Genomic DNA, 26959 nt, shown 5'->3' with positions numbered 1-26959 from the left:
TGTGTGTGTGTATGACATCTTCTTTATCCTTTCATCTGTCAATGGACATCTTAGCTCTTTCCATAGGTTGGGTATTGTGGACATTGCTGCTATAAATATTGGGGTGCAGGTGCTCCTTCAAATCACTACCTTTGTATCTTTGGGGTAAATATCTAGTAGTGCAATTGCTGGGCCATACGGTAGCTTTATTTTTAACTTCTTGAGGAACCTCCATACTCTTTTTCAGAGTGGCTGTACCAGCTTGCATGCCCACCACAGTGTAAAAGGGCTCCCCTTTCTCCACATCCTCGCCAACATCTATTGTTTCTTGTGTTGTTAATTTTAGCCATTCTGACTAGTGTGAAGTGGTATCTCACTGTGGTTTAGATTTGTATTTCCCTGATGATGAGTAATATTGAGCATTTTTTCCATGTGTCTGTTGGCCATTTGGATATCTTCTTTGGAGAAATGTCTTTTCATGTCTTCTGCCCATTTCTTGACTGGATTACTTGTTTTTTGGGTGTTGAGTTTGGTAAGTTCTTTATAAATCTTGAATGCCAGTCCTTTATCTGATATGTCATTTGCAAATATCTTCTACCATTACATAGGCTACCTTTTAATTTTGTGACTGTTTCCTTTGCTGTGCAAAAGCTTTTTATCTTGATGAAGTCCAAGTAGTTCATTTTTGCTTTTGTTTCTCTTGCCTTTGGAGACGTGTCTGGTAAGAAGTTGTTGCAGCCAAGCTCAAAGAAGTTACTGCTTGTGTTCTTCTATAGGATTTTGATGGATTCCTGTCTCACCAATTATTGTAGTTATAGTTATTTTTACTATGTTTGTCTTTTTAACTTTCATACTAGCTTTATAATGATTAATCTACTACCTTTACTATATGTTTATATTTACAAAGAAGATTTATACTTTCATACGTTTTCTTATTACTAATTAAGGTCCTTTCTTTTCAGCTTAAAAAAGTGCCTTTGACATTTCTTGTAAACCTGGTTTACTGTTGGTGAATTTCTTTAGCTTTTGCTTGTCTGGAAAACTCTTTATCTTTCCTACAATTCTGAATGATAATCTTTCCATGGAAAAGTATTCTTTGTTGGAAGGTTTTTTTTTTTCCCCTTTAGTCCTCTATCTATATTGTGCCACTTTCTTCCAGCCTGCAAAGTTTCTGCTAAAAAATCTGCTGACAGTCTTATGGGGGCATTCACTTGTATGCAAAGATTTTCTCTTTATTTTAAGTTTTGACATTTTAATGATTGCATTTCTTGGTATGGAATTTATTTGGAATTTTTTGGGCCTCTCGGATTTGGATTTCTGTTTCCTTCTCCAATGTAGGGACACTTTCAGTCATTATTACTTTAAATATTTTTCTTTCCCTTTCTTTTTCTCTTCTCCTTGTTGTACCTCTAAAATGAATAAGAGAATGTTATTCCTTTTGTTGTTGCCCTATAGGTCCCTTAAGCTAGCTTCACTTTAATATTTTTTTTTTCTTTTCTGTGTGAGCCCCACTCCCCTCTTCTAGATCACTGATTCTTCCTTTTGTTTCATCTGTTCCACTGTTAAATCCTCCTGTGTAATTTTTAAGTTCATTTTTATATTATTCAGCTCCATGACTTCTGTTTGGTACTTTTGGTGTTTTCTCTTTTTTTAGGTTCTTACTGTGTTCATCTATTTTTTCCCCCCAAGTTTGGTGATCATCTTTGTGGCCATTACTTTGAACTTTTTATCAGGTAAGTTACTTTCTGTCTTATTAAGGTTTTATTCTGAGGTTTTATCTTGTTCTTTCATTTGGAACATATTCCTCTGTTTTCTCATCGTGCTTGTCTCTCTGTGTGTGTTTCTGTGTATTAGGCAAAAGAGCTACCTTTCCCCATCTTGAAGAAGTGATCTGTGATAAGGAGATAAACCTTATCATTCAACCTTGCCCTATACTTAGTTGTGTCTCGAACCTTTGTGATTGTCAAAGCATCCTGATTTTTCTTTTTAGGTCCCAATTGTTCAGGTAGGCCAAGTTTTGTCAATATTCCAAAGCAAGGGATCTCAGCACCTAGTTTCAGGTTGATTGTAAGCCAGACCCTGAGGCAGCAGCTTTTAAAGTAATCAAATATATACAGTCCTGTGTGACAGTCTTAAACTTTGATGGCCTCCAGACCTGGATATCTGGAGTCATCCCCTGGGTGACAGAAAAATCAGGGCTTCAGACAAGTGTATAAACTTCTTTCTGTGAGGTACCAAGAGCTATAGCACAGCCAAAGGAAAGCACAGAGTTGGTATCCCTAGCCTGTGTTACCTGAGAACAACTCCAAAGTCTCTACATCTGAGGCAAACCTGAAGCCTGACCATTTACCAGAAGAGCTCCAAGACAAGTAAATAGTCCTTTTTTTTTTTTTTTTAATGAAAAGACCAGGTGTGTTTCAGTCTGCTGTCTGTAGTGTCCTGGGGTGGGTAGGCTGCCAAGAACTCTCTCTCCAGTTGTTATAGTCCTGTGGGACTCCAGAACAAAAGCCCTTCTGTCCACTGCAGGTGTTCAAGGAGCATCCTCTGTGTAGACTGGGTACATCCACTGGCTTTAGTAGGGCTGTGGGAGAGGGCAGAGCCATGGCATACCCACCAACTTTTATGGAGCTGAGGGATAATGCAGGGCTGGGGGACACCCACTGGCACTATGAAAGTAGAGAGAGAGTATCAAAATGTTGCCTGCCCATGCCTCAGTCCCGGGAAAGAGTCCCAGTAGACCCCTGCTCCTCAGACAGAGGTTTTAAGATTAGCAAATGAATTTTCTTCATATATTGTGGCCTGGGTGCCTTTCAAACTGCTGTTTTTGTGCTGGCCCCTGAGGTGAGTGGCTCTTAAACAACTAGGACCTGTTTAAGAAAAGTATCTCAATTGTCTGCAATTCTTTGGGTTTCCTGGATGTGAGCCCCATTGGTTTTCAAAGCTGGACATTTTGGGGCCTCATTTCCCCATTGCCAGTCCCAGGATTTGAAGTAACTATGTGGGGCATGAACTCCTTATTCCTAATGGGGAAGTCTCAGAATTGTGAGGCCCCTCTCAATTGCACATTTTCACACTGAGGATGTAGTTTTGGTGGATGTAGTTTTGGTGAGACCATGTCTCTGTCTGTTCTACCTGTCTCCAGGTGGCTCTTTTATTGTTTGTTGGAAGGAGCTGTTCAACTTATTTTCAGGGTTTTTATCAGAGTGAATTATTCCATATGTAGCTATAGATTTGGCATGTTTGTGGGAGGAGATAAGTGCAGACTCTTACTACATTGCAATCTTGGACTACTGTTCCAGAAATAACTCAATTCCTCTATCTATTTACTTCATGATGCAGGACTTCTGCAAATCTTCATTTCTTTCTGCTATTTTTTTTTAAAGATTTTATTTATTTATTTGACAGAGAGAAAGAGATCACAAGTAGGCAGAGAGGCAGGCAGAGAGATAGAGAGGAGGAAGCAGGCTCCCTGCTGAGCAGAGAGTCCAATGTGGGGCTCAATCCCAGGACCCTGAGATCATGAACTGAGTTGAAAGCAGAGGCTTAACCCACTGAGCCACCCAGGCACCCCAGTAATATCTATGCATTTTTAAAAAAGATTTTATTTATTTATTTGACAGACAGAGATCACAAGCAGGTAGAGAAGCAGCCAGAGAGAGAGGAGGAAGCAGGCTTTCACCGAGCAGAGAGCCCAATGTAGGGTTTGATCCCAGGACCCTGGGATCATGACCTGGGCCAAAGGTAGAGGCTTTAACCCACTGATCCACCCAGGCACCCCCTGCTATTTGTTTTTAGTCATTTGTGTGTGTGTGTGTGTGTGTGTGTGTGTGTGTGTTAGGCAACCAGATAATGAACAGAAAAAATAGAAATGTAATTAAATGTACATTGCCCAATTAATATTTCTGATATTAAATACAAATAAATCTTATCTATTGGTTCTTACAAAAACAAATCAGAATACTAGAATATGTGATATTACCATCCATCACCATCATCATCATCATATTCATTGGGCAGAGATAAGAAATGTTAGTAATAGGAGTGTTACAATTTAGCAATGATGGATAGATTATAAAAATAAGAACAGTGGCTAGCATTTATTAGTCACTTACAATGTACTTAGCAGTATTCTAACAAGTTTTCAGAACTGTCTTCTGAAATAGAGTCAGTTATTAACATGATTCTACAGATAAAAAAACTGAAGAGTAGATAAATTGTCTGAAGTCCAATGGCAGATGATTATCAGAGCTTATATTTCTAACTTTTGTGCTCTTTCATATGGTGTAATATATCTTCATTAGTATTAAATATTTTATGATAATTTTAGATTTTAAAAGCTTCCTCAGTCATACTTTACTTTTTTGTACTAAGGATGAATTCATCCTATAGCTGGCAACAATCTAGTCAATAATTCAAAATTTCATTATTGAATTTTGAGTGGAGGGTGTATGTACACTGGTTTTATAAAGATTTAAACATGGCTATAATGAAACAGTGATTTAATTACTTAAAATTAAATGCTTTCTATTTGTTAATTATTTAATGAAAACATTTAGGCAATATTTCTTTTTTAGACCTTTTTGTTTGTAAATCAGAAATATAAATGTGTATATATATATGGGTATGGAATATATTATGCATAAAATACTTCTATATTATAGAACATGCACAAACTAAGAGAATTTTCTAAAATTGTTCACAAATCTCTGGTAATTATAGCATATTCACAATTCCATATAATAACCACCATTAAGTCTTATATATGCTCTAATTACTGATTAGAGCCTGCAAACATTATAATTATTTATTGGGATTCTTCAGTAATTCATTAAAAGAGAAATTGTTAAAAGAGTCTTGGGTGGAATACCTGTAACGTTAGGTATTACTCCATTAATACTGAACACCTACAGTTAACTCTGCAGTGAATTATCTTCAGACCTTATAACTTAACAAACTATAGATATATGAAGTGAATTATTTTTGTGTTGGTTTAACTGAAGTCTAAGCCCTGGAAAGACTAAAAAATGTCAGATATATTTAAGCATTTAAATATGTTGAAAATATGAAAATATAATGCAACATATTCTTCAGGATGTATTGGGAAATGATTAAAGTGGTTTAAATCAAGGTAATGGGATGTAAGGAAGTAATATTTTAATCCTAAATTCTATTCATAACAATTACTTTAATTCTTCTTAAGCCTTATGAAATGTGAATCATTGAAGCTGTATTTTAAGCTTTTATTTCATAGCTTGTTTTATTATTAATGATTCCATTTTATATTTGTAGTGAGCTTAAAAATAATTTAATTTAAAAAATCACATGTTAAAAGAAAACATATAAAGAGAATGACCTGAAAGATAAATAAACTCTTCAGACATTATTGATGAGTATTTATTGATGTTAACAAGTTGAATACCAACTCTGAGAATATGAATGTAAGTAGTGATAGAAAGTCTAAACCCAAGAGTTCATTATCACCTGTTTCTTTAATCAAACTATTATCACATCAAAGTATGTAGACATTCAAGTCTCCTGAAAAAATGATTTTTCACCCAATTTACAAGTTACATACAATATACAGCCCATATCTTAATGTATATTATTATATTCTATGTATAGGCAACTATATTTTTATAGTATATATCATACATTAATGTAATATGTAAAATACATATTAATATTTATATTGCATATAAATTTGATAACTAGTACATAATTTATACCTGTAAAATCACAATCTACCTGATTTCTTCTCTTGTGAAATTGTTTAATTGATAACTGGTTTAAGGGAAGAAGTGATGCACTAGAAGTGTGTATCTTGATTTTAGGAACATTAAAATATGGGAAAATGTTCATATAAAAGCCAGGAACATAAAATATGTTCCCCCAAATTCAAATCTGAACCCAGATCTTTTGTCATGAGTTTATGAAAACCATATATTCGTGTAATAATTCTTTGGTTTTCACATAGTCTTTGAAATGAATCAGTTTGGTACATTTTACCAAATGCCAACACTCCCCATGTATTCTGAGTATTACCAAAGCTTAAGAGTACTATCAGTTAAAAAGTACATAATTTGAACTAATTTTGAAATGATATCATGTATCTAAGCTGTGTGTACTGCACATTTCCTACATTGTTAACAATAGTTTTATAACAATTACTCTGTTTCTCTAACTATTTACAAGGAAACAGCCCCTCTTCATTTCATTCTTGGCTCTATGGAAATGGCTTTTGTGAGAAATCTGGATTTCATTTCCAGTATAAATGCAAACTGACTGGCACCTAGTCTATGAAGTAGAGCATTTATACAGTATACTTAGCCAAAACAATTCACTTACTCATAAGGAAAAAAACAATCATTTGGGTCTGTGAATTGGTTTCCTGTGTTGATTATAGTCACATTAAATAGAAACAGCTTCGATCTCCATATTTAATTGTTCTGTACTTCTCTCCTGATAATAGTGGAAATTATACCATCCTTATTCAAATAGCAAGAAAATAAATGAGACTAGAGCTAAAGTACATTTTCTATAAAGTGGAGAGTGTAAAAAAGCCTTTTAAGAAATTATTAAATAAAGAGTCTAAGTGTCTCCAGTATACACCACCAGAAAAGCCAAAAGAATAAGTTTGTAAGTTTATATTTAGATACCTTATATCTTTATTTAAATGGTAGCAATATACAAATGTAAATTTATACTTCAAGATAATATTCATGGCAAGTATATCATTTCTTGTCCATAGTACAGAACACATACCCTTAAGGAACCATGTAATATGGTCATTTAAGCCTTTTTGGTACCTGTTTCCAATTTAATGAACATCTATTATATGTCTATTATTCTTACCTTTGCAACACGAACACTTGCATTAATTCACACAATAACATATGCATCATTGCTCCTGTTTAACAATAGGAAAACTGAAAAATCACAGATTCTTTATATATTCATAAAGGTGACCAGTACACATTGAACATAATTATGCTAATGTAATTTGCTAGTAAATAAATTAGGGATAAAAAAGCAAATAAGTTTGTTGCAATCCCTGATCTCTCTGAGGCTATTTACAGTTGGGTAAATAATATGTTCAATAAGTAGCTGGTAAGTGCTTGAACTCGGCTTCCAGGTACTATACTTTTATACTATATCTTGTGGATGAATGGAACATATTAAAGAAAACCTACAAAAAAGTCTGTATGTTATCATGATTTTTATTCTTGCTGCTTCTATCATTAAACCATTTAAATACACATTAATTTTATTTGATTTAAGATATATGCTATTTCCGATCATGGCTATGAGTGAGGTGTTCACAAAGATGCAATGAATTGTTATTGATTTGAGTCTTGAATTGATGTTGGAGTATAAAGAGTGAAAAAAAGCATATGTTGCTTTAACACATAACGGAAAATTTATTCATATGCTGAGAAGCTATGTATAATATGTAAATGGAAATCTCTCATTGTAGCATTCTTTCATGGTTCTAAATGATGCCATGACTGAGGTCATGCCATGATGTTAGCATGGTTTGTGAAACTGTAATAGCTTGGCTTTTTTGACAGATTTTTCATTTAAATATTTGGCTCCACTTACATAGGAGGTTGCCATCATTTGTAAGCTTTCCTCTTTTTCGTTTTGTAATCTCTGCAGGATGAAAAATGTTCTGATGCTATGGAAATTATTCCAGCACAGATGCATTTAGATTGCAGAAATTGCTTTGGGTTGTTTAAAGCAAGACATTTTTTGATTGTTTCCATGATGATTGGATGCTTCATTAACCCCTTTATTGTTGACATCCTATGGAGACTCGATATGTAGTCTTAATTATTTTAAAAGACAATTCTTTGTTATTTAGCTGGTGATTAAAAACACATTAAAAGATGGCACAGAAAGACTATTTTTGTTCATTACCAGATCTGAAAATCTAATCATGTAGTAAGAGACTAATTTTCACATAATTCTTAAAACAATAAGTACACTACTGTAGAAATTATTTGTGCTGCCTATATCAGTTAATTAACCAAACCACATGAGAGAGAAAGATGATTATTTTCTGTTAATCAAATGGAAAAGTCAAGAGTAGACTCTTTTATCAATGCTTTTAAGAAAGTGTGAGTTCAGAGTGAATTCAGAGTGAATTCATGTGTTGAAATTAAAATATTTGAATGCAAGTAGAACAAATACAAGGAAGAAAAACAATGCACTGAAAGCTTGTGAAGTCCGTTTAAAAGGAAGAAAGAAAATGCCCAATGACAGAATTATAGGTTTTAGGCAGAAAAATGTGAGGGCAGAGATACCAGGTCTATTATGCAATGTAAATATGTTCCTAAGAAAAATATGTCACACTTGATCTTTGCGTAATACAACACATTTACCTTCGTGCATATAGTGAGTGCATATAGTCACGCGTAAATATGTATTTCACACTGTTCACATACTGGAAGCTTCCACTTCAAGTAATCATCGAAACTTAAACAATAAAGGAAAATGTGATCACTATGAACATATTGCAGAAGAATATGGCATATGCTACCTGGAATATGAGATTATTTCCATTATGAAGCAGTTACTACAGTTGAAAAAACTTTTAGGACAAAGGAATCCACTTTTTTTTTTCTTAGCTTGAAGTCCCCACTTTTTCTGATTCCTCACCAAAATCTTTTATTGAACAATGAGCAAATGTTCTGTGAGCAGGTTTTTCAACTAAAAAATCTTCCTTCCCATGTTTACTATGTTCCAGGCAACAAACTAAGTAGCTTTACATATAATATCATTTCAGTCATTTCAATGATATTCAATGTAATATCGTTTACGTATAATATCATTTCAATGTCATATCATCTGGCTAAATTTAGCCAGAAATTTACCAGATAAACATTAGGTACATAATATAGATGAAGAAATTGAGACTTAGGGAGATTAAGGTTAATAGCTAACAGATTTAGATTTAGATTTACATGATAATAGCTAATATTCTATTCAGGTTCTGTTGAATTCCAAAGCCAACTACTACAACTACTATGCACTATTATTCACCTACTGTGCCTTTTATTTTTCATTTGTAACAGGCAAGGATCTAAAAATAAAATTATTTTATCAAACATAACAGTATGCGCAAACATGTTAACTTTAGTCTCAAAAAGCCTGTATAATCTTTTTCCCAAAAAAATATTGCTGTGTTCCATTAACTCTCTCTTATTCATTTAGCCAACATGTATTATATTATTATGCATAGTGACCAAATCTCATTGGTAGAGTCTGACATTGGCTCCTGTGTGGGTAGTAACATGATACTGGGTTATGTTAATATTACATTAATTTCCTCCATTCTCCAAAGTGACATGACACTTGGTCTTGAATTCTAATAGGGAAAGGGAACAATTTAAGTTAACAAAAGCCAAACTCATCCTTCTATTTTACTATATTCTTGTTATGCATATGGAGACAATGTAAATATTCCCTACAGCTGAGATTTGGCTTTTCATTGTCTATCTACAGAGATCTAAAGCAGTTTTAAAATCTCACATCTGAGTGTTATCTAATTTTAATTTTAATTGAAGGCATGTAAAAGAACTGGCTTCTTTTAGGCGCCAATTGGATTACTATAAAAATAAGAGTCTCCATCAATAAACTGACCAGATGGCAACTCGGGTAAGGGTAAGATAGATGGCTTTTTAAAATGAGGAATGCCCCACATAATGAGGGTCAGCTGAGAGGTATAAGTGTGATTTGTTTTGATGAATAATAAATTCATATAAGTTACACAATAATTGTGATGCATGAGTTTTCACTGTAAATTCCTGGAGGATCAGTCTTACATGGTGGAGCACAGCTGCCCTTTCAGAGCAGATATCTTAATCCATCATATTGAAGGTCAGAGTAGTTTAAGGCAATGGTCAGGGCTTAGGGTGGGGAGAGAGGTCACACTGTTTAAAGCTTGAAGTTTTGAACTTTTTAACTTTATAAACAAAATTCCACTTTATAAACAAAAACTGGAAATACAATGAAGAACAGAAATTTCCCTCCTTTCTCCAGGGCTTGACTACAATGGCTTCTGCAAAGAAAAGACATCTATTTGCTAGAGAGGCAGAGTGGAGCAGCACAACATTCATTTCTATCTTTGATGACCAAGTATACCAATAATTTAAAGACTCATGGCTTTCCTGTGCTCAATATAGCATGCATATATATATGTATACACACACATATATATGTGTATGTATATGTATATATTTATATTTATATAACATATATATAAATACATGCACTGTGGCTTCAGAGCAATTTTAGAAATTTATTCTAAAACCATTTTCAATGAATAATGTAACATTTTAGAGGCAAAAATTGGAAATATAATGAGTATTAAAAAGGAGCTTAGTGTTTGAAAACATCTGAATTATGAGACTATACGTAGCTATTTTCTGTGAAGAGAAAAAGAAGATTTTCAAGGAAGTTAAGTCAGAGTTAAAGCAAGTAATGAGCTGAGAAATGGAATTAGTGACCAAGTAAATGTGTTGCTTGCCCCACAGAAAATTCAGGAATGTTTCAGATACTTAAAAAGGTAAACATTGGCAATTACATGTTTTGGCAATTACATACCTTTCTGTTTATTAAAAAAGATAGAAGGAACAATATATCATAAAAAAGAAAAACTCCCAACTCTGAGAATTAAGTTGGAAGGTCAGCCCTACATAATAGAAAATGAAATGTACAGGTGGAATTCATCCAAAGAATTGTAGGGTATCAATCCAAATAAGTTAATACAAATAAAATACTGTGATCTTGGTGACTCAAGGAATAACCCATCAAGGCAACATCTCATTAAGCTGTTAAACTGGCATTTATTTAATTTTTAATCCTTAGGTCCCACGTGAAGATCACTGTAGCAGCAAAAGCCTGTGGTTCATGCTAACTCCTTCCTATAGTAAAGGAAAGGTACACACCAGTTCTAGGGCAAGCAGTTGCAAGAAAACATAGTTATTTTCCAATGTTACTTGAAGTCTTAAAGAGAAAAAGAAAGAAAAAGCTTATGTCTAGATGGTATTTTCTTATATGTTTAAATACTTTCTTTTTAATTATAATATATTTCTTTGGACATAGTCAGAAGTTAAAAAAGCTATAGTTTGTATAATATTTGTATTATTTATCATCGAAGTGTACATCTCTAGACACTAATATATAGTCTTGCTTATTTTTAAAAAAAAAATGAAAATTAAAAAAAATTTAGTTTTCACCTTCATCCTCTTTTTCTCCCATTTCATTTATCTGTTGAAGAAACCAACCATTGGAATTATAATATTGATTTTACTATACTAATATAACCACCAATAAAATGAAAGAAATATTATATTTTTATGCACATTCTTTTCCCATATCCACATTGTTAGAACATATAGCCACTATATATTGTACTTGCTAAAGTTAAACTCTCATTTAGTTTTGTCTCCAAAGTAATTATATATTTAATGGTCACAACCAGTCTTTACATAGAAGAATTTCTGGTCATGCTGGTTATCTGGAGCTCATTCTGTAGTAAATTTCTGAGAAGTTGAGTTTTGATATAAAATCCTTTATTCACCTTTTTTGAGTATCTTAAAAATGTTGCACCATTTTCTTGTATCATAGAAAAAGTCACTGTCAAAAGTCTTGTAATCTCTTTTCATTTGCTCTTTTTTGCCTGATACTCTTAAGCATTTTTATAAGTTTAAAGTTTACTAATTTTATTAGAATGTGTCTTAGCGTTTATTGCCATGCATTCAAATTAACAGGCAGATGGCATGTTTTTCAATATGTAGTTTCATTTTTTTTTTTAAATTTCAGTAATTTTTTTTCCCCTCAAATTACAGTTTATAGCATTCATTCTATTTGGTGGATTTAGTTTTATTCCTCAAGGATTCCTATTATCCTATGTGTTGGAACTTCATTTTGTCTGTTTTCAGTATTTGCCATTTTCCCCCAAATTTGTATCTCTTTATTAATTTCATTTCACTTTTATACTTTCCCTCCTTTTCAACTTTTACTTAATTTGCTTTTGATTTTGTTGTTCCAGCCCCCTGTTTTTGTCTTTATTTCTGAAATAAACTTTTATCTTGAATTCTTTCTGAATTCTGTCTCAACATGCCTGAGTTTTTCTAAAGATGATTTATTTGGTTATTTCATGTTTTATAATGTTTTCTTTAAGCCATTAGTGTATTTTGGAATAGGTTTGAGTTGTAATTTGTTTTATGGGCATTTTTTCTGGCTATCTCATTTTTGGTATAGGTGTTATTCTATTCAACATTGTCTTTTTTCCTTTAGTAGCTTCATATTCAATGTGATCTTGCTACTTTGCTATAAATTTCCTATTAAATTAAAATTAGTTTTCCTGAAAATTTACAATGTATGAATCAATATAGTTTTCATACATCAGTTGTTTTTGTGTTGTTTTGTGAAGGGTTCAAAGGTAGGGCAACTTCCTTTCTGAGGTTCTTTTGACTCTTTCCTCTTCTTTTTATCTAAAGCCTTCTTTTAGATAAGTCTAAGATAAGTCTTTTTTTTTTTTTTTAATCTAAGTCTTCTCTTTTCTGCATATCTATTATCCCTCTTCTCTTGCATTTTGATGGTTCCCAGATGTTTGCTGTTACTATTCTGGAAGGATGGAAGCCCTTAGGTCATGAAGCTGCAGAATTTATTAAGGACCTCTTGTGCTCTTTGTTCTCGAATTACCCTAGGGTGAGTTCCATTGAAAATCTACAGGCTATTCTGGTTTCTCCCTTTCCTAGGTCAAACCGAAGTCTCATTGTTTTCCTCCACTCTTTCAGCAGTCCTTGGCATTCAGGTTTTCTTGTATTTTTTCCTATGCCTGTAGTTTGTACCCTAATATATTGTAAATGTTGGCCATGGGTTTTGGATTGACCATTAGTAGCTCTGTGTGCTTTTAAATGGAGATTCAGGATCCATTATTGTCTCAGAATCCTCTGTAATATTAAGGTTAATAGTGAAACTAGTTCTTGAGTTTTTATATGCTAGCCATTGAGCTAGGCAGTGTGTCAGATTATCTCATTTAGGGGTGCCTGGGTGGCTCAGTCATTAAGCATCTGCCTTCGGCTCAGGTCATGATCCTGGAGTCCTGGGATGGAGCCCCACATCAGGCTCCCAGCTCAGCGGGAAGCCTGCTTCTCCCTCTCCCTCTCCCCCTGCTTGTGTTCCCTCTCTTGCTGTGTCTCTCTCTGTCAACTAAATAAAGTCTTTAAAAAAAAAATCTCATTTAGTTTTCATAGTAACACAATTAGGCATTATTATTGCCTTTATTTTACAGATGATTTTAAGAAAAACATAAATAAGGTTACCTAATATCTTACATGCAGTGAGGGTGGAAGCAAGATTCAAAGCACCCATCTAATTATTCACAAGTTCTTTCTAACTCTGGCATCGATAATGTGTTTTAGAGTCCCATGTTCTATACTGTGTAACAATACTTTTAGTTTAAGCAGGTAACATTTTCTTTCATATTTTTGGTTTAAACAGATGATAAGTCATTTTATTGCTAAAATCAAGGGTACTGCTAATAGTCAAATCTACTGTTATCTAGATAGCCATTTCTCCTCTGAGAAACAAACTGAGGGTTTTGGAGGGAGGAGAGTGGGGTTGGGTAAGCCTGGTGGTGGGTATTAAGGAGGGCACATATTACATGGAGCACTGGGTAAGGTGCATAAACAATGACTCTTGCAACACTGAAACAAAAATTAAACCTAGATAGTCATTTCTCTCTCTTTTTTAAGATTTTATTTACTTATTTATTTGTCAGAGAAAGAGAGAGCATGCATGAGCAGGGGAACAGCAGGCAGAGGGACAAGCAGGCAGAGGAGAAGCTGGCCCCTTCCTCCCCCCAGCAAGGAGGCCAACGTGGGACTTGATCTGAGGACCCCAGGATCATGACCTGGGCCAAAGGCAGAGACTTAACTGACTAAGCCACCCAGGCATCCCTACATAGCCATTTCATTTTTCACTGTTACACTACTCTCGTCTGTATAATTGTTACAATGAAGTTCAGGAGACCTTTTCTTTTAACTTCATAAAGTTCCCTGTTCTGTTGTTTTTATGAATAATTCAGAAATATAATGTCTTGTTATATGAAGGCTTTAGTTATTTTCATATAATGACCTTAAAAGTAAGATAGAAAAGGTGAGATGTGGCATGTTGTAATATAGATTTAGTTAAAATACAATTCCAGTTGTTCTAGCTCCATTGGACTGAGATATAGATGGAGGCACACAGAAGCTACCGAACAAATGTTAACATATTTCTCCTTAGTAACTTTTGGTTATGGCAACAAACCATGATGAAAGGACAAGAAGAAACCCCTTGTTATAGATCTTGCCCATGATCCTTATTCTTTGGCATTTTAGAGGTATCATCACTACCATGCATGCCATCACCAGATGTCTAAGGGTCCATAAAATCTCTTAGATACTGATTTTATTTCAAAGAGAAGGGTAACCTATCTTCCCCACATTTTCTTACCTTTACCCTTGTCCACAAAGGCTATAAATGGATCAAACATTCTCAAGAATTTTGCAAAAAAAGTAGTTACATGGAATCACAAGAAATGACAGGAAAGTCCTTATGAAAATATTAAAACTTTTAGTTTGGAGAGAGAACATCATTTCTATAGTCAATAAATTGGAATAAAGGCACATTCAAATATTTTCTGTTTTTTATTTTATTCTTGTTCTGTTTGTTTTGCCTCTCCATTAGATTCATATGCGTCCAATAGCCACAAGCTTCTGACACCGGAAATATAATATTTTTCCACAGAATGCCTAACATTGTAATACATAAGTGAAATACTGGTATTTGAAAGGTATCCTAAAACTGAATCATCTTCTAATTAATGGATGAATTAATCTTTATTGCTTCTGCTAAATACCAAAGTTATAAAGCCTATTTTCCATGCATTAGTTTTTTATATTATTTCTTTAACACTATTTCATGTAAGATGACCATATCCTCTTTTAAAAAAATGTTAATTCTAGTATGGTTAACATGCAGTGTTATATTAGTTTTGGGTATACAGTATAGTAATTCAACAATTCTGTACAGTATTCCTTGCTCATTGTGTTAAGTGTACTCTTAATTCCCTTCACCTATTTCACCCATCCTCCCATTCACCTCTGCACTGGTAACCATCACCTTGTTCTTTATAGTTAAGAGTCTGATTTTGGTTTTTCTCTTTCTTCCTTTGTTCATTTCTTGTTTCTTAAATTTCACATACGAGTGAAATCATATGGTATTTGTATTTCTCTCACCGACTTATTTCATTTAGCATTATACTGTCTAAGTTGATGCATATTGTTGCAAATGGTGAGATTTCATTCATTTTTGTGGCTGAATAATATTCCAGTGTGTGTGTGTGTGTGTGTGTGTGTGTGTGTGTGTGTGTGTGCATGCACACATGCAAATGTGCATGCATGCCACTACTTCTTTATCCATTCATTTATTGATGGACACTTAAGCTGCTTCTGTAATTTGGCTATTTTAATAATGCTTCAGTAAGCACACAGGTGTAAACATCTTTTCGAATTAGTGTTTTTTATATTCTTTAAGTAAATACTGAGTAGTGGAAATTCTAGATCACATGGTCCTTCTATTTTTAACTTTTTGAGAAACCTCCATATCGTTTGTACAAGTTTGAATTCCCACCAACAATACAAGAGGGTTTCTTTTTCTCCACATCCTCGCTAACACTTGTTGTTTCTTGTGTCTTTTATTTTAGCTGTTCTGACAGGTGTGAGGTGATGTCTCATTATAGTTTTGGTTTGGATTTCCCTTATGATAAGTGATGTTATCCAACTTTTCATATGTCTGTTAGCCTTCTGGATGTCTTCTTTGGAGAAAGGTCTGTTCATGTCTTCTGCCCATTCTGTAATTGGATTGTTTTTTTGGGTGTTGAGTTTTATAAGTTCTTTACATATTTTAGAGACTAACCCTTTACTGAATATGCCATTTGCAAATACCTCCTCCTATTCCATAGGTTGCCTTTTAGTTTTGTTGATTGTTTCCTTCACTGTTCAGAAGCCTTTTGTTTTGATGTAGTCCCAATAGTTTATTTTTGCTTTTGTTTCACTTTTCTCAGGAGACACAGATGGAAAACACTGTTACAGCTAAAATCAGAGACATTACTGCTCTTTTCTAGGATTTTTATGGTTCCAGGTCTCACATTTGGTCTTCTCTTTATTTTGGTTTTATTTTTCTGTATGGTACAAAAAACGGGGTGAGCATATTCTCTTAATGAAAAGTCAGGTGTTGTGAAATAATAAGTAGTTGAGTATCTGAAAGTAGAATTGTTCCAGAAATACTGGGATATGTGACCTCTTTAGATAAATATTTTTGTAAGTCTTGCTAGAGCAATATAATGGACAGGATTAATGAGGACTATAGTATCATTGAGCCGTGGACTACCATTTCAGTTATTTTCAGAATAAGTTTATTATATGTTCAAGATATTTCCCACAAGTTCAGATCCATTAGTTCTAGTCTCTGTGAGAACTATGCTCAAGACATAATGTAAATTGATTATACTTACAACATCTAGTCTTTTTTTCAAAGGCAGAAACCCCAAAAAGTGTGTGTTGCTTGATTAAAATATGACATTCATGGGGGGCGCCTGGGTGGCTCAGTTGGTTAGGCAACTGCCTTCAGCTCAGGTCATGATTCTGGAGTCCCAGGATCGAGTCCCACATCGGGCTCCCTGCTCAGCAGGGAGTCTGCTTCTCCCACTGACCTCTCTCCTCTCATGCTCTCTCTCATGCTCTCTCTCTCTCAAATAATTAAATAAAATCTTAAAAAAAATATGACATTCATCATTATTGGATTATTACTGTTTTGTAGCTAAAGCTATTTTATTTGTATCTCCAAATTCATCAGACAAATTATGTTTTGTATTAGCATCTTTACATTTGTAGATCAGAAATCATCACTGGAAACTTGAAAACAAAATAACATTATCAAGTTTAGTTTCTTATGAGAGCTAAGCCACTATTCAGATAGAATTATTAATTTCTAAGTTATTCCACATCCTAAGGAAGAAGTGGCTAATTTAAATTCTCCCTTAGACTTTGTGAGCTGTCTGGTGGTATGATGAGCCAAATCAACATGTTTTTGATAGAACACCTGATTTTCACACTGATTATACCTTTTAGTTAAAATGATATTCACATTAAGCTTTTGCTCTTCTTTTAGTTGAACTTCGACAATAATTCTGTCTATTCATTCTTCTACTCTCATTTATTCAGTGAATATTTTTTGGTATCTCCTTCTGGTCCTGCACTATGTTGGCCACTGGCAATACAGTGATGAACAATTATAGACATAGTTTCAGTCCTCTTGGCAGTGACACTCAAGTGGTAGAGAAAAATGTTGCATTTGTTGTGGTGTGGATATTGATTTAAATTATAACTTTTATAGAGCATCTGAAGGGGAGTTTCAGAGTTCTATGAAAGTTTAAGAGAATTTGGTTTTGGAAAGATACAGAAACTGATGAGGTTAAAGAATGTGCAAGAGTTAACTAGAAAACATGGAAAGAAAGAGAATTTCAGGGGGAAAAAAATCCAGTATTTATTAAAGTTCTTTGGGAGTGAGTGTATGGGTTCAATTGGGTCCAGTTTTAGAAATATTGGACTTGGGATACAATTATGATCTTTAAGAAGGACTTGAAGTAATTAGAATATATGAATTTAAAGCTCTGGGGAGATGTGTGTAGGAAATAAAGACATGGGAGTGTATGAAAGTCTTAGGGAGTAAGTATAGAGTGAAAACAAGAAATGGATTAGGATAGAGCCTTGATAAATTATGGCAGCTGTACCTTGCAGATGCCATTGAATTTATAAAAGAGGAATGAGAAAGGTGTGAGGGCCACGAAGTAAGTACTTTGAGAAGAGGAAAAGAACTCTTCCTACCCCAAAATAATGGCAGCACCAAGGCCCTGCTATTCCATAGGTTTTACTGTAGATTCAGATAAATTTTAAGTGTTATTTAATTACTTGCAAGATTTCTAGAAATATCTTCAGGCTTCAAAACCCACTGTTGCAGAAGATACAGTGGGTGTACATATGTAATTAGAAGTTGTTACTAAGATCTCAGTACAACTACTCCATTTGAAAACACTATATCCTAAGATTATAAGTTAGGATAGCTCTCCTGTTATCAAGTAGTATGCTCTTAACACCCCTTTTGATTCTGTCTATCCTGGGAGTAGATTTACTTGCTCATACTTTTTGCATGTCATCTGATCTGTGTTGTCCAGACTCCATATAAGATGACAGACAGCTGAATAATTGAAAGCACATAAAATTTGTATACTGTCAGGCTTTCTTTTTAGCATCTAGTCTGGCAAAATGATTCAAAAAAACAGGATGATAAATCCTTAGGACGGTAGGAGGAAAGTTCTCATGATTGAGTCTTCAAGATGGACTGAATCTGGTACATGAGCCTGTAAATTATAAAAATCTTTTTTGATGTGATAAGCCCCTATCATGAACTGGTGACAAATGCAATTCAGCATAGACCCTCAAAATTGGCAAAATGTTAAAGTGTTATAATAATTAATATATTTTTATTAATTCCTCATAGATGATTACATTTGCCTAAATGGACATATATTAGTTTCTACTTTTCTATTTAATGAACATGAGAGACTAAGGTCAGGTAACGTTTGCTATTATTAAAAATGGTCCTATAATTTTTGTTTAGTTGGTTCTAGTATTAATTAATTGTGGTTTGAGAAAATTTAGTTTATGACATTGGTGCTAACAAGTTTCATCTATATCAAATAATTTCCTTGTAAGAACTTACCTTTGCAAAAACACACTCAGAAAGTTAGGAGATTTTGGAATTAATCCAAATAGCAACCCCCCCACCATTGATTTGAATTTAAGCATAAAAGCTATATTGTTGTTACAAACTTTTATATATAGAATCAAGGTCTTCAGTTTTTCCAATTCACATGACAGGAACAAAAATCTTTTCCCTAAGCAAAGTAAGAATAAGGGTCAAAATAATCTCACACTACATAGTTAGAAAATTCATTATTGGAAAACTTTCCAAAAGAAAATGATTTTTCATTAGAGTATAAACATAATTCTGTAACCTCAAATGTTGCTATTTCTAAAAGATTAATATGAATGAAATGAACAGTTTTTAAGAAACAAAAAAGTCTCATTTATGTTGAAAATAAGTAATTTTAAAATCTGTAATATGTAGGACAATTAATTCTACATTATTTTCCTAAATATCATCCTCAGATACTGAGTAAATATGAAACATTGCTTTGGGGGGAGAGGGTAGCTCTTCAGAAAACCATCTTCCCTAATGGGGAACATCTTTTAGAAACTCTAAGCATGTGGGCTACATTCCTTTAAGATATAAATGACATCTCTTCATTATATGTTTTTATATTTCTGCCACTCAGCATTGTTAACTGGCATGTTGTTGGGGTTAAAAAATGTTTGGTGAAGAGGTAAAAATAAAAGCACAGTGCATTAATAATTTCTGGTTACAAACTATGCAAGTTTTAGAAAAATAGAATATTCTGTATAAACTAAAGCAACCATTTTGGCTAAAGTGATTAGCCTAATGCAGAGAAACTGCATTGTCATTTCCTTACCTTTACGAATTAGACATAAAGCCAACCCCTGACTGGGACATGAGCAGGGAGAGATTAGAAGTTAAGGTACTCTGGGGTCTTTTTGAAGATGGTTACTAGTGGGGAAGAGAGCGATCCTATTGTGAAGGGGTGACAAGATGAAAGAAGCTTCTCTTCACTATCAAGATCAGAAAGAAAATCGAAAAAGCAATGGAGAAAGGATATCACAAAATGTTAGGCTTATGTTAAGGGAAAGAGCATAAGAAAGAGCTTCAGGGTACAAAGTAGCCCTTACCTAGGACCATCAAGAATTGCCTTGCTTACTGAGAACACACACATATATACACATGCATGTACCCCACATGCATACATGTACATACATTCCATACATAAATGGGAACAACAATTCATGAGCACTTGCTAACGTTACATTACATGATACAAGATTTTAGGTACAGAGATGGAATTGGCACCGGCCATACCCTAATCAATTCACTATCCTGGCATCTTACTTCTCTCATAAAATATGGGCACAGCATCTCCATTCAACTACACAGAGGTCTCATGATACTTTCATGTATTGCGAGTCAGGTTAGGGATAGAAATCAAAGTGAAGGGAAGCAATGTGAGGGCTGCAAAACAAACGACGAGATCAATCTTGACTTTCTTTTTAAGTCTAGAAAGAAAAAAAAAAATGCCTTGATCAATCAACACGTATTTATTGAGTGAAAAATCTCATTAAATTCTTAAATGTTAATTTTGACCTGAGAACATTTTTACATTCTTTTAATTAGACCTTTAAGCAAATATATTCTATTTGTGAGATCTTATGAGCTAGTATACCATTGATCACCAAGTGTCTTGGTATATGATCTTATGGAATACTTTTTTTTTTTTTTTAAATTTGGATAGAGGAGACCACTGACTTTTATGCTTAATTAAGTATTTGACTTTTCTTAAAAAAATCTTTTCTGTATCATAGTTAAGAATAATAAATGAGCCTTGCAAACCCCAGAAGAAGTTAAGAAGGAAATTGAAACAACCTGTTCTTGAATCATTTTCTTTTTGTAATCTAGTTACTTCTTAATTATTTTAAAATACTTTGGAAGTTAAATTTTCTTTTATAAGCACTAGCACCCTAATGAGAGAGACATTTATAAGTAAATAGACATTTTAGTGACTTGAGACAGTTAATGAAGTTTCCAAAGACATTTAACAGGTAGGAAATTATTTAGCCATTGAAATGTTCGGGCTTATTCTCTTTGGACTGTTTTATTCTCAAAATAAGTAGGACCTCCTCCAACAATAGGCTAATATAGACCATGCTTTAGTCTCTTTTAAAGCTTGAATTAGTATAGCAATTCAACTCAGAGTTTAAACCATACTGTAGTAGATTTAAAAAATTCACAGCCCGCCTTGCTGGGCGGGGAGCCTACTTCTCCCTCTGCCTCTGCCTGCCTTTCTGTCTGCCTGTGCTCGCTCTATCTCCCTCTCTCTCTGACAAATAAATAATAAAATCTTAAAAAAAAAAAATTCACAGCCCGTATGGAGGACAATTTATGGTAAAAAAGCAAAGGGAAATTGCCTGGGAGTGGGGAGGGGAGCAACAACCATAAAAAAAAGTGATCATCAAAAGATAGGCTGGTATTTGCTGATAGGAAGGGTATATTGAGCTTCTAAAAACAGTATAGAAGTGCTGTGTTCCAGTTAACGAGTTAAAATCCTTTCAAAATGTCAGAGAGACAATCTAACGAGGCTTCTCCATTTCTAATTCTACACAGTAACAAGGTTAATCAAACCATGAAGTAACAGTGAGGGCTTTCACAATTAATGCTGTAAAATACATAAACCAACAGCTAATTAATCAGCCCTAAGGTCACTATATCGCTTGCAGAAAATTAGTAATAGCAAAGATTCATGACACAGAGAGAGAGATGACAGGTCATGCTCTGTGAGTTTCAATTTTAACTAGCAGACTGTCAGAGTTCTATCTAAGCTGCAGTAGTCTCTTTCTTTTTTTAACAGCAGTAGAAGCTTGACTAGTATTGGAAACAATTATATTTTGAACATATTTAGAAAGTTCAAGTAACTATGTGCCCTGTAGTTTTTAACTATGAGAAGGGACAAGGAATGTTGAGTTACATACATGAAACAAGTTTACTAGATGATATATTTAACCTTAACCTTCCTTTTTTTATGCATACTGACTTCCAGTTAACATATGCCCAAGAAAGATGTGAATCAGAGACATAGTCATAAGAAATTAACTATATGAAAACATTTCTGTAAATCTTTTGTTTTAGATATAGAAACTGAAATTATTATTTGCAAGCCTCTTTTCCTTGGGGGACCCACCTTTGAAATCCCAAATAAAAGGAAACAAGGATAGTATTTTCAGTATTTTACTATAGTATAAAATGATTCTGAATTTCTTTCAAAGGTTAAGGCAAGTAGAAAGAATGAGCAATTATAAATAAAACATCTATGTTTATGAGACCTTGTTAAAGGAAAAAGTAAAGAAATTAGTGATTCTAGGGAGAAGAGATTCTGGGTCAACAAAAATAATGAAAAATCTAAGCCATTATAGTATTGGGGGGTTATGTTTCCAGAGATAATTACTGCTTTGAAGCAAGAAAAAGAAAAAGAGATAATTAAAATGTACATTCAGTTTGTAATTTGGGGAATGATTTTTTGGTTTGTTAGGTGATAGAATTGCATTTGGAAGTTAGGTGTATTTTAGCATCAAAATTAAGTATATCTTTCTAATCACTTATAATTTTAAAAGTTTTTTCAAAAAAATGGATCAAACTTTACACACTGTCTTGTATCTTGATTTTCCTCACTTATATATCTCTTGGGACACATTCCATATTAATGCATACAGATCTGCCTACTTTTTGAAAGCAAAATCATATTATTTTTCATACGGATATAGCACAATTTACTTAACCACTATTGCCTGTGTGAGCATTTCTTTCATATATGCAAATATCAGTCATTTTAGCTTTTCAAAATAAGTGATAAATCTGTTTTAAAATAAAAATTTCTTCCCTTGGTAAATATTTTGGGTTAAATATTAAAGCAATACAAACAGCAAAATTAAAAAAAAAAAAAACAAACAAAAAACAAGAAGAGAGTAAATGCCCATGGTATCCAATCACAGAGAATGGTTGTTAAGGTTCAGGGAACACTGTTTACAGCATCTCTCTTAGAATATACATAATTAAAGGAGAGATAGCTAGGAAACAATAATTGTAGTAAAATAGGATGATACTGAAATCAAAAACAAGATAAAGAATTTGAGGGGAAGTTGAAGAAATTGTTAAGGGGCAGATAAATGTGTTTTTTTTTTTTCCCTCATATTAGATATATTCTTAAAAGGTCATTCTCATATTAAAAATATTATAAAAATATTAAGAGAAGTAATGTTTAACTAAAGTTTTCAATATAGACAAGATTTATGATTCCCTAAAGTGAAAGATAAGTATAATGGCACTCATACATTCATAGCTCTCCTCTATCTATAACCTATATTTTTATTATTATATAAATAATTAATAAGGTTTCACCCATTTTTGTTCTATTGTGTAATTATGATAAACATTTTGTAGGGACTTAATTATCTGATTAAATCATTCTATGTGTTCCACCGATCCTTTTACTATGCATTTTCATTCATTAGGTTTTAACTTGAATTCATCATTTGGAAGCCCATTTTTTATTGTTAAGTAGTGTTTTGCAATGTTGTACTATAAATAATCCTACTTTAGGGGAATCCCCCAAATTGCAGCATGTGTGGTCAATCGAATTCAGCACTATAGTTCATTTCTCATTAGCAGGTGAAAATTGCAATGAAATTGATTTAAAAAATATAAAAATATTTAAGATTGATTGTTAAATATATATTTGTAAGAATTAAAAATCTTAAAGGAAAAAGTACCTGTAAAATCTTAATGGAGAATGTACTGGGAATTCACAACTCCCTCTTCTCATTCACTTACCACTTCCCTTTTCTACTTTCCAAGCTGACCTCTCTATCTATCTGTCTGTCTATCCATCATCCATCCATCCATCCATCCATCCATCTAATCTATTGATACGGGATAAAGTGCTTGTTTGGTGTGGCTTTTTTAATTGTAAAAAGGGTTCTAGTTTTCAATGACTTTATAATTCTGCTCATCCCTCCTACTTTGAGTATTTCTTTTGATAGAACAGGGAAGAAACAATGATGGAAAAAATAATAGAAAGTGATTTAAACAATATTATACCTCCACAACAGACAAAACCTGGACCAACACATAATTATGTTAAAGGCTGAAACTGAATTGTACATGTATGTTGTTTTGGTTTTCCTGTCTGAAGTCCTGCAGTAGTTGTTCTCATACATTCAGTTAGAATGTTGTGCCAAAAAATTCTTATGGAACACTACTAAAATGAAGCTAAAATCCTTAATAAACTTGCAGGACTCTTTTGTATAAAATTCCAATGGTGTTGCACAAATGTCCCCGCTACCCACATAAACTGTTTTATCCTTATGTGTGTCTTGGAGTTCAGATATATACACCTCCATCTCTGAAAACACACACAAACACTCCATCCCAGGGTATAAATAAATCAGAGATGAAGTGAATCTATCTTATTAAAAGAGTAAAAAACAGTTTTCTTCGTTCCTATTCACCTATATAAATGTGATTTCTTAAAGAATGAGATCTTAATTATTATGATTTATTCAGCATAGGAGTTCAAAGTTGTGCATTTTACATTTTGATTTGAAGATTCAAAAGCTCTTTGCTATAAAAAAAGCCATTTCTATGATTACTTTATGAAATACAGTTCACTTGAAAATTGAGTGTATATAGCAAGTAAATTTTGACTTTAAAAAGTGAGACTGCCTTGCTTTCTAAACTCATTTTTTTTAAACATTTGATCCCATCTTTTCCTCCTTTCCACAGCTTTAATAAAATGGGAGATGAATGAAAAATGTTTTGGGGCCTGATTATAAAACACTGAACATTTCCTGTATGGGCACATGCACATATGAATTACCACAGAAATGGATCTTTGATTACTCCTATAGCTTTATGCAAGTTATGATTTGTGATATCAGTGAGGACCAGAAATCATTTTCAATATTTTCATTGCAGTGCAGATCAAGCCTACTATGGAAAAACAAGTTAAGTGTTGTGTTAGCTGGTTGCTCTCCCTATCATTACAGGGCACTTTAGGAGGTCCCCTTTTATTCATGTCAGCTGTATGGTTTAATTTAAAAGTAATTCCAAGCATTTAACACGCTTCCTTCATTTTAAAGAGTACTTCTTAAAAATGAAAAGGATTCAATCACTTTTGGGAGACAAGCAGAGGGTACAATACAAATGTAAGTCCCATCAGTGTAGGTCTGATGGTTTCTGATTTAAATAGTTTTTATTAAATATGAAATGTCCAAATTACCTAATCATTGTCTCCTGTAAGATAAACACAGTTTTCCCAGGCCTTTCTCCAGAGTCTTATCTCAGAGCTGCAGGATGTCAGTTGATAATGTTGCCTTCATGTTAGACAAGCAGACAAAATAATTTGATTGTACTGCTTGCCATGTTGTTCTAAGCAGTTCTTTAAGAACTAAAACCACTTTGTTTCTGGTGGCATGACAAAGCCCATTACTTTCACTTTTTTTGAACTCCTTAAAAAGCTTCAACATCAATAAGACTGCTTTCAGAGCACACTGGTATAATGTGTTCAGTCTCGTCTCGTCTATCCATCCAGAGGTAGACATAAAACAAAAGTTGGGATAGTAGGAAAAACGTTTTTCATTCTGCAACACATGGCAAAATTACAGGTAATTACTTTTTAAACTGACAATCACTGAACTGAGTGTTTAAAGCTAAATTTTAAATAAATTATTCAAAAACCTATAAACCTATATCCACACGCTAGGCAGTAACTTCTGTACTGTTTGAATAATATTTTGCAATGATCACACAAAGAAAGACCATGAAAAAATGATCAAGATAATCTTTACCATTATGTTCTAGGAGTGAGAGAAAATATTCTAATTTAAAAATGTTAAATGATAAGTCTTCTAATTATTTTACACTTGTGAGAGAGAAGCATAGAAAATGTAAAAATCAATTTAATATAATGAGAACTTTACTCCAAATAGGAGGATAGGCTAAGGGATTGGGTATTTCTAAAAGATAAGCTTGGAAAAACAAACAAACAAACAACAGATCCTTGCAAAAACAGATTTAAAATCAAAGCTTAAGGTCCATGGACATCCACTTTCTGTGACCTTATGCAACACACACATTTTAAGTCCAGTTTCCTTATTTGTAAAATAAGAATAGAGTAATAGCTACATGGAATTTGGACATCTAATCAGCTGGCTCTGGACTGATATTTCTTTCTTTCTTTTTATTTATTTATTTATTTGACAGAGAGAACGATCACATGTAGGCAGAGCAGCAGGCAGAGAGAAAGGAAGAAGCAGGCTCCCTGCTGAGCAGAGAGACAGATGTGGGGCTCAATCCCAGGACCCTGAGATCATGACTTGAGCTGAAGGCAGAGACTTAACCCACTGAGCCACTCAGGCACCCCTCTGGACTGATATTTATTGACAGAAATCGACACTCCCTGACCTAAGGTAGCTTACATTCTGTTCCAGAGATCAAAAACCATAATCAAGTCAATATACACATAAATATAAAATTGTGACTATAGTAAGTACTATGAAGAGGAGAGGTGTAGAATTTTGATACCTCTAGCTTTGCTTTTCTTTTTCAATATTGCTTGGGCTATCTGAGGTCTTTTGTGGTTCCATACAAATTTTAGGGTTGTTCTAGTTCTGTGAAGAATGCTGTTGGTATTTTGGTAGGGATTCCATTAAGTCTAAGATTGCTTTGGGTAGTATAGACATTTTAACAATTTTTGTCCTTCCAATCCATGAGCATGGAAGGTCTTCCCATTTCTTTTTTCTTTTTTTTTTTTTTTTAAGATTTTATTTATTTATTTGTCAGAGAGAGACAGAGCGAGCACAGGCAGACAGAGTGGCAGGCAGAGGCAGAGGGAGAAGCAGGCTCCCCACAGAACAAGGAGCCCGATGTGGGACTCGATCCCAGGACGCTGGGATCATGACCTGAGCCGAAGGCAGCTGCTTAACCAACTGAGCCACCCAGGCGTCCCCAGGTCTTCCCATTTCTTTGTGTAATCTTCAATTTCTTTGATCAGTCTTTTGCTGTTTTCAGAGTACAGAGTTTTTTACCTCTTTGATTAGGTTTATTCCTAGATATCTTATTATTTTTGGTGCAATTGTAAATGGAATTGTTTTCTTAATTTCTCTTTCTGCTGCTTCATTTTTAG

Source organism: Enhydra lutris, unplaced genomic scaffold, assembly GCF_002288905.1.
Source record: "Enhydra lutris kenyoni isolate GAN:26980312 unplaced genomic scaffold, ASM228890v2 scaffoldscaffold5, whole genome shotgun sequence".
In the NCBI taxonomy this organism is placed as follows: domain Eukaryota; kingdom Metazoa; phylum Chordata; class Mammalia; order Carnivora; family Mustelidae; genus Enhydra; species Enhydra lutris.
Note: the sequence above shows the minus strand (reverse complement) of the source record.